Genomic DNA, 13,205 nt, shown 5'->3' on the forward strand with positions numbered 1-13,205 from the left:
ACACACAGCTCCAATGGGACTACCATAAACTAATTAACAGGTTTCAAAGTCTGCCAAGGCGTCCAATAGGGATGAGAAAATAGTTTTTCAGTTGCCATTAAACTTAGCAGGCAAAGACCCTGCAGGCACTTTGCAGCTCTGAAGGCAGGATACAAAGCATGATGTGGGCACCACACCAGATTCTCTGTAAATAGGAATTACTTTACACTATCCTTAGCAGCCACTAACACCTCTATGTTTTAATTCATGTTGATGTAAGTAAAAGAATATGAGATTTGACTCCTGGTCACAGAAATTGAACGGGGCAATTGCTAGTAAAAATCAATATGGCAGAAGTCTCTTTTACAAAGCCAGACTGCTTTTGTGGGAATAAATGTGACTACCTGAATTGCAGGTTGCTAAACAGCAGGAGCGAGGTTACCTCAGTTCTCATGCAAATTAAACAGAAAGACTCACAAACCTAATTATCTTTTAATATTATTACCCATGAGAGCGCATGGGTGTGGGATTTACAGTCTCTCATTTTATGGCTTATTTTAGGTTGACTGAGATGCCAAGGGAGTTAGCAATTATGAAACAATTCAATTCTCATGAAACCCATTTGCCCACACAATAAGGACCAGGAATCAATTTAGTATATATGCATGGCAAGAGAATATTACAGAGTTGCATGATTACTGCTGGAAAGCTAAAATATCACAATCTAGTTCAGTCTCAGTAGGATAATTTACAAAATACAAAATAATCAAAGCTCCTATTCTCTCTCTTAAACATGACATGGTTTTAAAATCATGTAATCTGAATCCATTCTAAATAAGGAATGAGGATGGTTAGATTGAAGGCTTGGGGAGATTTGGAAATGCAAGAAGATGTCAGCATAGTAAAAACGTCCAGAATTGGAATAAGTGTTTAGTTGAGATTCATACCTGCAAGGAAGCAGATAGGTCTGCTGCTCAAAGTCTAAGGGAACCTGCTGTCTTCTAATAGAGTGAACATTAATTAAAACAAAAGGAGCCTTCAGCATCAATCCTAGCTCCTCCCTCGCCACCAGGAACCAACCATTTCACTTCTCATGGTGTGCATTCACAACATCCCCTGAATTTCTCATTCCACACAACTTGGACAGTTACTGAAACCCATGAGCATTCCCTGTTCCTGGTACATAATGAAGGCTCCATCTGCTCATTGGGTCTTCACTCTTCTTGCTAAGATTTCTCTTCTTAGGCCTTGCTATCAATAAACTAATACATACAACAATACTCCTTTCTCTAGCTAATAGAGTCATGAGATAGCACCTGCAAAATTAAGAACTCGATAACCAAGCAAAATACATTTTAAAATGAAGGCCTTTAGTCAGGCTAACTTTAACTAAACATTTAATGTGCATTTCAAACATACAATTATACATGCACACATATAACTTTCAAAATAAATGCAAAACATGAATAAGAAAATGCATGTTTACTTAGGACGTGTAACTACAAAATGTAAATAATGAAAACATGTAAGCATTTTCATGTTTATAAAGTTTCAGTTACTTATTAGTTATATTTCATTAATGTGTTTAAATGTTCACTCATGTTACTATTATTTAAGGCACACAGTAAATATAAAGTCAAAAATAAACGAGAAATTGTGCAATGATGACACCTGAAGGATGGAGTCTAAATTGTGCTACTCTAATGACGATGTTAGCCATGACAATAACACATATGTGAATCATCATCATGTAAGATCCAAATCAAAGCCTTGAAGTTCTCGATCATTTTCATCTAGTACTTTCCATGTGTTTCATGTTATCATAAAATCTAAACCGATTCTCCTCCATTTCCATATCCCTTCTAGCTCTTTTCAGTCGCTTCCCATGTTGTCTGTCCTTTCTTCTTTTATACTCTTATATCCTTTAAAGATGATGATCAGACATATCATACAGATGGCAATAACAATAAGAGGGCTCATGATAGATACCCCTATTCCACTTCCTAGGTTTCCAAACCATTTGCCAATCCTTGAAAACCCATTTTCACTTGCTTCTCAAACACCTGTAGCTTCTAATTCCTTCAAACTACATTTCACATTAGTAATGTTCTTAATATATTTAAGTCCTCACTCTTCTCAGGGATATAGGTGCAACATTGCTGGACCTTTAACATTTCAATACTTTGCTCTCTTTCATAAGAAGGATGTCTAATTCAGGAAGATTCTGTAAAACCATAGATTTCATAGGTATCATTTCAGTATCTACAACTAATAAGAAACGTGTTCTACTTGTGGACACTTAACTACTGATGTGGACACTTTGTTAATCTTAACATCATTCAAGATTGCCCATACACATTGAATCACTACACCAAAAATGTCTCTCACAAATTCAGCACTACTACCTTGTTTAGTTCTAGTCATTGTTTCTCACACAGGATCATTCAAATGTTCCACATGATATATCTTTAGGAAAACTACACCTAAATAACATGTACAATACCATACCCTGGGCAAAAGTATGTGTGTTCCCACAAACAAGATTACCTCCAGGAATAATAGGATCTTGTCCTCCTAAGAACAGAACCTAAGTTTGTACATATTCAAAAATATGGTCACAATCACCTCTACTGATGTACATAATGTTAAGGGGAGATTTATCTCTTCTCACACAATTTCCCTTTTTTGTGTTACCAATTTGGAGGTTATGCAGACATAACACCTACGTCTTGATGTTTTGCTTCTTCCTCATAATACTGTCCTTCATATCTCCAATCCCATCCTGTTTTCTCTCTTCCATCTATTGCTGTCCTCCTGTCTTTTATAAAATCCAAGAATGTCTCCATTGTCTTACCTCAGAAACAATGATTCAAATACTTGAACAAATGAACTTCAGAAAGTACCAACTCATAATTTGAATAATAATATTGGAAATGTCGCTTTCCACAAAAGAAGGATAAACATAGCATCATACAGAAGAGGAATATGGTGATAGGAAGTTTCCTCTGTCACTGACGCAGGTAACTACTTAGAGACATAACAATCCTTTGCATCCATAGTGTCAACATCTTCTTACAGCAGTTTAGAATAGACATTTGAAGATTAATCTTTTCAAGGTGAATCTACATGCAAAGCTTCATAATCTAGTGCATGCAAACTATTATCTGTAGGACTTGGGGTCTTACCGGTAAGACTAGGCTTAAGCTCTGCTACTGGGGAGGTGAAGATAACACTACAAGCAGAACAGTTGGTACTTCAACAGTGCTAGACATCATCCCTACTAATATATATATATATGTATATATATATATAGATATATATATATATATATATACATCTATTTGTGTTCTTAGTTTCCATGACTTATCTAGAATAAGACCATTGAGTAAAGATTAGCAGCAACAGGGTCTTCTTTTTTAGCAAATAGCAGAACAAGGTTCAAACAATGTACAATTACATTATTTACAGAATCCTTGTGAGACTTCACTAGCCCTTCTCCTTCTGAATGACACCCTTATGGTCCTTCTGATGCATCAGGCCTGGGGAATCTTCTTAATTCTTTTTGAACAATGTCCTTGTTATTACTTTTGACAAAGCACAGGTTAAAGTTCAGTTCAAATGGTCATGTCAATATTATGTCAAAACAGATTTTCAACGTGAGTGTAGACTTAAACTCATTTCAGGTTGCAATTCAAATTCACAGAGGCTCAACTGAGATCTCACTCTTCTCCTCGAAATCACAGATTTATCCTTCACAATCGTTACCAGAAAAATATGTCTGTTCATGGGATGAGAACTTTCAACATGGCACTCTAGCTATTTTTGATCTCCTGAGTACAGGTTGTTCACTTTCACTGCCATTTAAGCCAGAATTCTCAGTATCCTCTGGGACACTACTCAGTCCTTGTTCCATAGGCAATCTTAATCTCTCTCTTTCTTGCCTTCTCAGCCAATGGTCCTCAGTCTCTACTCAGTGTGACACAGCTGTAGGCCCTCCATCAGGGTCTAAATCTGACTCAATTAGTGGTTCATGCCAAGACTCCTTCACTGTCAGTTCATCAAGTGCCCCATCAGGCTGAGGATGTGGTGTCATAGGCTCTTGACTAGGCTCCCTACTTTGTGCACCTGCTTCTTGCTGTTTCTCAGTTGTGGGTTTCATGTCAGGAAGAGGTACTGCCACATCATCAAGAAGACACTCCACTCTACTGGTGTGGGTTGCATGAATCCAGTTGGAAAGGCCCCCACACTTAACAGCAATTGTATTTGTCACTATGATGACCCGTTACGGTCCACGGGACATAGGCTCCAGACACACTTTCTGAATGTCTTTTTTCACCAAGACCGAGTCACTAGGACTGAGGTTATGGCACTGCTCCTGACATGGAGAGGCAGCAACAGCTTCCAGCTTGTGGGATACAGATTGGGGCACATCAGCTAGTCTCTTGCAATATTCAAGAACCATGTCATCCAGAATGTTCACAAGCACATTTAAAGGCAGTCTAATTGCACTGTCCATGATTATCTCATATGGGGACAATCCTGATTTTTGTCAGAAACAGTATGAAGGCTCATCAGCACAAAAGACAAAGCATCTGGCCACTTTAGAGATGTTGATGCACACACTTTGGCCAATCTGGCTGTCACTGTTCCATTCACCTGCTCCATGATGCCAGATGCCTCTGGCCAATAATTGCAATGTAGTCTCTGCTCCACTTGTAGCGCTGCACACAACAGTTTTAGGACCTCATTATTGAAATGAGCCCCTCGGTCTGACTCCAGCGAAGTCGGGAAATTAAACCTAGGTATCAACTTCCTCAACAAGAACTAATGGGAGACTGTGATTTTTACTAGACCGGTAGGCCTCCACCCAATACAAGAAGATGCACACAACCACTAAGACATATCTTGGCTCGTTGCACAAAGACATTTGATGAAGTCTGTTTGAAATGGCCTTTCTGCAGGGTCACCACCAAACTTTTTGCCTTCCTCCTTCTCTTTTTATTTACCTCATTTTTGATGGCTTTAGGACTCTGCACACTTTACCACTGCTAATCAGTGCTAAAGTGCATATGCTCTCTCCCTAAAACATGATGACATTGGCTCATACCAAATTGACATATTTAATTTACTTATAAGCCCCTAGCAAAGTGCACTGCATGTGCCCAGGGCCTGTAAATTAAATACTACTAGTGGGCCTGCAGCACTGGTGGTGCCACCCACATAAGTAGCCCTTAGCCATGTCTAAGGCCTGCCACTGAAAGGCCTATGTATGCAGTTTCACTGCCACTTCCACTTGGCATTTAAAAGTAATTGCCAAACCTTAAACTCCCCTTTTTCTACATATAAGTCACCCCTAAGGTAGGCCCTCGGTAGCCCATAGCTGGCTGATGAAGGGTGATACCCTGAAACCGGTCCCAGGATGCTTGTTTTCGGTCCAGGGAGGACCTGGCCTGGCAATTCGGGTTGGACTGTTCCCATGAGGAACAGGGTCAAGACTGATTTGCATATGGCTGGGTCCAAACTGGGGTGGCATGGTGAGCAAATGAACGATGGATTAAACCCAGATCTGTGACTAGGGGTGAGTGTTTGCATTGTTCAGCACTCCGTCCATCATCCTTTTGTGCTGCTAAAGTTGCCCTAAGTGAGAAGTGTGTGCCCAGACGTGGGTCCCGTGCTCACTGTGCCACTGGATTCAAGCTAGCCTGGCTGATGAAGGGTGATACTTTGAAACCGGTCCCAGGATGCTTGTTTCTGGTCCAGGGAGAACTCTTCCCATGAGGAACAGTGTCAAGACTGATTTGCATATGGTTGGGTCCAAACTGGGGTGGCATGGTGAGCAAAAGAATGATGGATTAAACCCAGATCTGTGAAAGGGGGTGAGTTTTGCATTGTTCAGCACTCCGTCCATCATCCTTTTGTGTTGCTAGGTAGCCCATAGGGTAGGGTACTATGTAGGTAAAAGGCAGGACATGGACATGTGGGTTCTTTATGTCCTGGTGGTGTAAAACTCCTAAATTTGTTTTACACTGCTGTGAGGCCTGCTACTTTTCATAAGATAGCATTGGGGCTACCCTCATATACTGTTTGAGTGGTAGATTCTCATCTGAAATGAGTAACCAGGTCATATTTAGTATGGCCAGAATGGTAATAGACAATCCTGCTTATTGGTGAAGTTGGATTTAATATTACTATTCTAGAAATGCTACTTTTAGAAAGTGAGCGTTTCCCTACACTTAAATCCTTCTGTGCCTTCCAATCCACGTCTGGCTAGGTTAGTTGACAGCTCCGTTGTGCATTTCACAGAGACAACCCCAAACACAGGATGCTCAGTCACACCTGCACACATCTGCATACTAAATGGGTCTTCCTAGATTGGGAGGGTGGAGGGCCTGACACTTACATGTCAAAGGACAGTGGCCTGCCCTCACACAATGGACTGCCAAACCCCCTACTGGGCCCCTGGCAGACAGGATGGAACTGAAAGGGGACCTTGTGCACTTCTAAGCCACTCTTTGAAGCCTCCCCTAATTCAAAGGCAAATTTGGGTATTTAACCAGGGACTCTGACCCTACCAATTTAGACACTTCTACAGACAATTCTTCAGACACTTCTGGACAAGATACCACTGGGGAAGAAATTCTGAACCAGAACCTGAAACCTGCCAAGAGAAGCTGCCTGGCTGCCCAAAGGACTCACCTGGCCGTTTTGCTGAAAATGTCTGCTGCCTTTCTTTTGCCCTGCTGCCTTGCTGCTCTCTGGCTGTGCGGAGAAGTGCTCTTCAAGGTCTTGGATAGAGCTTACCTCCTGTTCCCTGAAGTCTCAGGACCAAAAAGACTTCACTCCTGCAACTGGACTCCTTGTGCGGCGAAAATTCAATGCAAAGCCTGCTAAAAATGACACACAGCCTGCATCGCAGTGAAAAATTCACCGCACACCGAACCGGAACAACGCAGCCAGACTTCGCAAGGAGAAGATTGAAGCAGCACCAACGTAGCGACCGAAACTTTGACGCACGGCCCACTGGATCGACGCACAGCTGACCCGGAATGACACAGCCCAACTTCAAGAGAGGAATCGACGCAGCGCCTTCCATGAGGGAGAAATTTCCACTCAAAGCCCACTGGATGGACACAGCGCTTGTGACTTCACTCCACAAGCCCAGGATTCCACTCATCGTCCCCAGGGTGCCTGAAAACCCCGCAACCCAAAGAGGAACCAAGTCCGCACACCGGAAATCGACACAAAGGCTTCCCCTGCGTGAAACATAACGACGCAAGTCGGTGTGCGAAGGGGCAAAACCGACGCACACCTCCCCATTTTCCATGCATCGCCTCCTTTGTGGTACCTTGTGAAGATTTTGAACGCAAACCAGGTACTTTGTGCTTGCAAGAGACATTTAGGCCCATACTTTTTAGCACCACATTTGCGTAATTTTTTTATACAAAAGCGGTGCAAACTTGCAAAATACAATTGTATTTTGTAAGTTTGTGCCATTTTTACACCGAAAAGCGGCATAAAAGTGGCGCTAAATAAGTATAAATATGGGCCTTATTGTTTTTAAGAGACATTTGTTGTTTTTAAGAGACTAAAGACACTTTATATCACTTTTACAGTGATATCTCAACGACTGCTTATTGCCTTTTTCATCGTGTTGACCTGCATGCTATCAGATAAATATTATATATTTTTCTAAGCAGTGTGTGGTGTATTTTTGCAGTGCTATACTGTGTTATTTCATGATATATTGCACAAATACTTTACACATTGCCTTCTAAGTTAAGCCTGACTGCTCAGTGCCAAGCTACCAGTGGGGGGGGGGGGGTCACAGGATAATTTGGATTGTGTGTGACTTACCCTGGCTAGAGTGAGGGTCCTTGCTTGGACAGTGGGTAAACTGATTGCTCACCAAAGACCCCATTTCTAAAACTTATAATGTGTTACCACCATGGATTAGTTTCTTTTAAATGAGGTAACTCTCCCTCCACCATTGTGACAAAGGTGGTTCCTTGGTCACACTCCTTGGTCACACGAGTGTCAGGATGATCCACTAATTAAAAAGAAAGTCATTTCTTAATTTACTGCCTCACACCACCCCCTCTAATGTCTTTTGTCATGGATGTTTAGTCTGATTGGATTTTGAACCCTAGTGTCTAAATTAGATGGGCACTTACTTGATATTGCTCTATTCTTCCCATGACACTTGGTTCAATTTCTAGTTGTAGGTACTGCGGCAGCGCTGGTATTGCCACTATATAAAACTTAACTGACCGATTAACTGGAAAGGAAGGCAGCATGAGTATGAGAGAGATGTAAGTGGCATGTTTTATACGTGTTGTTCCCCAGCCACATGCTTTGGAATGCTGTTGAGTTGGTTGTTTTCAAAATAATAGGACATTTATATGTAGATGGTCATCACTGCTGTTATCCACGCCATGTGTTTGTTCATATATGCAGTCAATGTTGGGCATGAACATTCGTGCTTCTTCCCATTTCTTTTAATAAGTTTTCTAAATAGTTGCATTGCTGATAGCAACTGATGCTCACATGATGAAAGAGCCTTGGCACATCTGACATGATAGAGAATGACCTTGCAGCTACAGAGAGTTTTCGTCAGTTCAGGTACTTGATTCCAAGTAGGGGATTGCGGTTTTATAAATAGTCTGCGATCCCCTGATGCACTTTTAGAGCAGTGCTCAAATCTTCATGTCAGGTTAAATCAAATTGTAAAATGCCCTGTTCCAGCGGTGCAAAGAAATCCAACTTATGTCTAACTAGAATAAAAAGGGGGTTTTACATTTATTTTCAATTTTTCCAGACATGCAACATTCCTTGGCTCTGGAGAGTCACCATTGCTTTCCCCGTACCTGAAGCAGACTACCTGCTAGTGCAGCCTACTTAACTTTGGAAGAACTCACCAGTGTCTGATCCTTGGACCATAAATAGCTGCCTGGAATATACGGTTTCAGGTAGAGAAGAAGACCCGTAATTGGAGCCAGCTTGCCGAATCACTTTATGAATCAGAACCAACAACCTAAACGTCACCCCGTCAGCAATCGACATTCAGTTTTATTTGCAAAGAGCTGTGCTGATCTGCTCCAAGCGGGTAACACCAGAAAGAACTCTAGCAGCAGAGTTTTGAATTCTGGCGCCTGGTCACGACACTATTGTGGGGCTTCTATAAACATGGGACAGCGATAATCCAGTCTGTCTCCTTCAACAGCCCTTGTCATGTGGCTCTACTATTTTCAGGAATGGCCTTTGCTTCTCTCTCTCGCTCTCTCTCTCACACACACACACACACACACCACACACACTTTTCTCTCTCTCATTCTCTTCCCCTTTGTTTCCAGTTCAGTCTCCTCTGTTTCACTGTCTTTCCTTGTTTCTGTCTTTTTCCTTGTTTCCCCCTGTCCTTCACTCGCTCTCGCTTTGTCGCTCTTCTGCCAACTTCCCTGTTTAACACTCTCTCTCTATCTCCTTCATGTTTTTCTTACTCGCTCCCTGTCGTGCTGCTAATATGGTACTACTCCCGGTGATGGGTTCGACAAATAGTTATTTAATTACACTAGTTTGAAGGAAGTAGGAGGCTCTGACAGTCAGAAAGGGCCATACACACTTGAGTGATCTGTTACTAGACTGGTATCAAGAGATTTCAATATCAACTCAAGCGTTTCTAAGTCCTTCTTGTCACTGTGAAAGGAAACGTAATGGATTTCCCTGCACAGAAAAGGCTCACAATGACTGTTTCAGATGAAGGAAGGTCATTCAACTGCAAAATGAGGCAATATTTACATAAGTGTACGTCTTTGTGCTTGGAATGGAGAAATAGTCAAGATGTGCAGAAATATGGTAAGGTGAATAACAATCTGCATCTTGTCTCTGTTGCATTTCTTTCCACTCAAGACTGCTTTTGAAAGGGCCCTTGCGTTGTGAGAGTGCGTGTTTAGAGAATGGGGACTTGTGATGCTGCTGTTCCTGTCACAGCAGTTCAGCGCTTTTCGCAGGGAACAAATGGGACCCGTTTTCAGACTACGTGCAATTTCCTTAATTGTAGTCCCCACAGTGCATTGAAAATAATGCATTTGTGACTATCAAACGGCAATCTTAAAGCCACAGAGGCTGTGCAGAATTGCCCTGTTTAGGTCTCACCTACAAAGCTCACTCAATGTTGTGCGAGATGTGTTGTTTATAATTCACAATCCGCCCACAGCATACTATTAGATGCTTTCATCCAAACGCTCACTTGAAATCTTTTAATTACTGAGCTCCTGCTGAATTCCCTTCCTTTCTTTACTTAACTCCTTCATGGAACCTGGACCAACTCCAAGTCTTTTTGCAGTGCACTACTTTTTAGTAAGTATTTCAGTATTATTCCTGGACGTGGAATGTGCTTTCGTACTTTTAACACAAGCATAAATCATCCTATTTATGTTGCTTTCACCCTATCGAGTCTTTGGTTACTGACACCCACAATTGTACTAGACTATGCCGCTCCACGCCACTTCACATCACCCTGCCACATGCCACTCAACTCCACTTCACTATTCTCTATGCCACTCCACTCTACGTCACTCCACTTCAAGCCACTCTACTGTACAACACCCCACTCTATGCCCATGTACTCCACACAACTCTAGTCTATGTCCTCTACTGTACACAACTCTATGCCACTCTGTTCCACTCTATGCCACTCAACACCACTCTACTCCAGGCCACTATTCTCTTCCCCACTTCACCCCACTCTAAACTACTCTCCACTCTGCACCACTTCACTCCATACCACTCCATTCAATGCCACCTTACTCTGCGCCACTCTACTTCATCATGCTACTCCAAGCCACTTCCAAGACACTCTACTCTATGCCACTGTTTAACACCACTTTGCCCTATGCCACTCTACTCAACTCCACTTTAGTTAATGCCACTCCAGTCTACACCACTCACTCTATGCCTACTGTTAAAAATGGTGTCTCTAGTTGGCAGAGCTATACACCCTTGTCCAAGTAGGGACCACAATCCTAGTCAGGGTAAGTCACACACAATCTAAATTATCCTGTGCCCGCTCTCTAGTAGCTTGCCACTGAGCAGTCAGGCTTAATTTAGAAGGCAATGTGTAAAGTATTTGTGCAATAAAACATACAGTATCTGTTGGACCTGGCTTTTTGACAGGGACATCCCCAAACTTTTTGCCTCCTTCCTCCTATTTTTTCTGACCTGTTGTTGTTGGCTTTTGACCTCTGGGCACTTTACCACTGCTAACCAGTGCTAAAGTGCATATGCTCTCTGTGTAAATTGTACTACTGATTGGTTTATCCAGGATTGACTATTTAATTTACTTGTAAGTCCCTGGTAGAGTGCACTACATGTGCCTAGGGCAGGTAGATTAAATGCTACTAGTGGGCCTGCAGCACTGGTTGTGCCACCCACCTCAGTAGCCCCTTAACCTTGTCTCAGGCCTGCCATTGCAAGGCCTGTGTGTGCAGTTTCACTGCCACTTCGACTTGGCATTTAAAGGTACTTGCCAAGCCTAGAACTCCCCTTTTTCTATACATAAGTCACCCCTAATGTGTGCCCTAGGTAACCCCTAGAGCAGGGTGCGGTGTGGGTAAAAGGCAGGACATGTACTTGTGTGGTTATATGTCCTGGTAGTGTAAAACACCTAAATTCGTTTTTACACTACTGTGAGGCCTGCTCCATTCATAGGCTAACATTGGGGCTGCTCTCATACATTGTTGAAGTGGCAGCTGCTGATCTGAAAGGAGCAGGAAGGTCATATTTAGTATGGCCAGAATGGTAATATAAAATCCTGCTGACTGGTGAAGTCAGATTTAATATTACTATCCTAGAAATGCCACTTTTAGAAAGTGAGCATTTCTTTGCACTAAAATCTTGTTGTGCCCTTCAATCCACGTCTGGCTAGGTTTAGTTGACAGCTCCTTGTGCATTCACTCAGACACACCCCAAACACAGGGTACTCAGCCTCACTTGCATACATCTGCATTTTGAATGGGTCTTCCTGGGCTGGGAGGGTGGATGGCCTGCCCTCACACAAAGGACTGCCACACCCCCTACTGGGACTCTGGCAGACAGGACTGAACTGAAAGGGGGCTTGGTGCATTTCTTAGACACTCTTTGAAGTCACCCCCGCTTCAAAGGCACAACTTAGTATAAAACAGGGCCTCTGCCCTACCTCATCAGACACTTGCTGGAGAAGAAACCTGAACCAGAAACTACATCCTGCCAAGAAGAACTGTCTGGCTGCTCAAAGGACTCACCTGTCTGCTTTTCTACAAAGGACTGCTGCCTTGCTGTTGGCCTGCTGCCTTGCTGAACTGCCTGGCTGCTCAAAGGACTCACCTGTCTGCTTTTCTACAAAGGACTGCTGCCTTGCTGTTGGCCTGCTGCCTTGCTGAACTCTTGTCTGGCTGTAAAAGTGCTCTCCAAGGGCTTGGATAGAGCTTGCCTCCTGTTCCCTGAAGTCTCAGGACCAAAAAGACTTCTCTCTTCCTCTTGGACGCTCCGTGCGCCGAACTTTTCGACGCACAGCTTGTTCCGCGGCAAGAAAAACGCCGCACACAACGCTGATCGACGCAACGTCTTCGGGATGACTGAAACTTTGACGCACGGCCTCGCAAGGACAACGCCGCCCGACTCCGCAGGAGAAATCGACGCGACGCCTACCGTGAGATCGGAACTTTGACGCACGGCCTCGCAAGGACAACGCCGCCCGACTTCCCAGGAGAAATCGACGCGACGCCTGCCGTGAGATCGAAACTTTGACGCACGGCCTCGCAAGGACAACGCCGCCCGACTCCACAGAAGAAATCGGCGCGACGCCTGCTGTGAGATCGAAACTTCGACGCGCAGCCCCGCAGAACGACACGCAGCCAGAAAACAAGCAGGAAAATCCACGCACAGACCTGGGACATCTGGTACTCCCCGCAAACCACAGTAAGAGACTGTCCGCGTGCCGGAAAACGACGCACGACTCCCCGCGTGGAAAATAACGACGCAAGTCCGTGTGTGCTGAGGAGAAATCGACGCACACACCAGTTTTCCAGGCACCTCTTCTCCTGTGGCCCTCTGAGGAGATTTTTCACCAGAAACCAGGTACTTTGTGCTTGAAAGAGACTTTGTTTACTTTCTAAAGACTTAAGACCCTTTCTATCACTTTTCAGTGATATCTTTACAAATTTGTATTGCAACTTTGATCGTTTTGACCTGAA

Source organism: Pleurodeles waltl, chromosome 3_1, assembly GCF_031143425.1.
Source record: "Pleurodeles waltl isolate 20211129_DDA chromosome 3_1, aPleWal1.hap1.20221129, whole genome shotgun sequence".
Lineage (NCBI taxonomy): Eukaryota > Metazoa > Chordata > Amphibia > Caudata > Salamandridae > Pleurodeles > Pleurodeles waltl.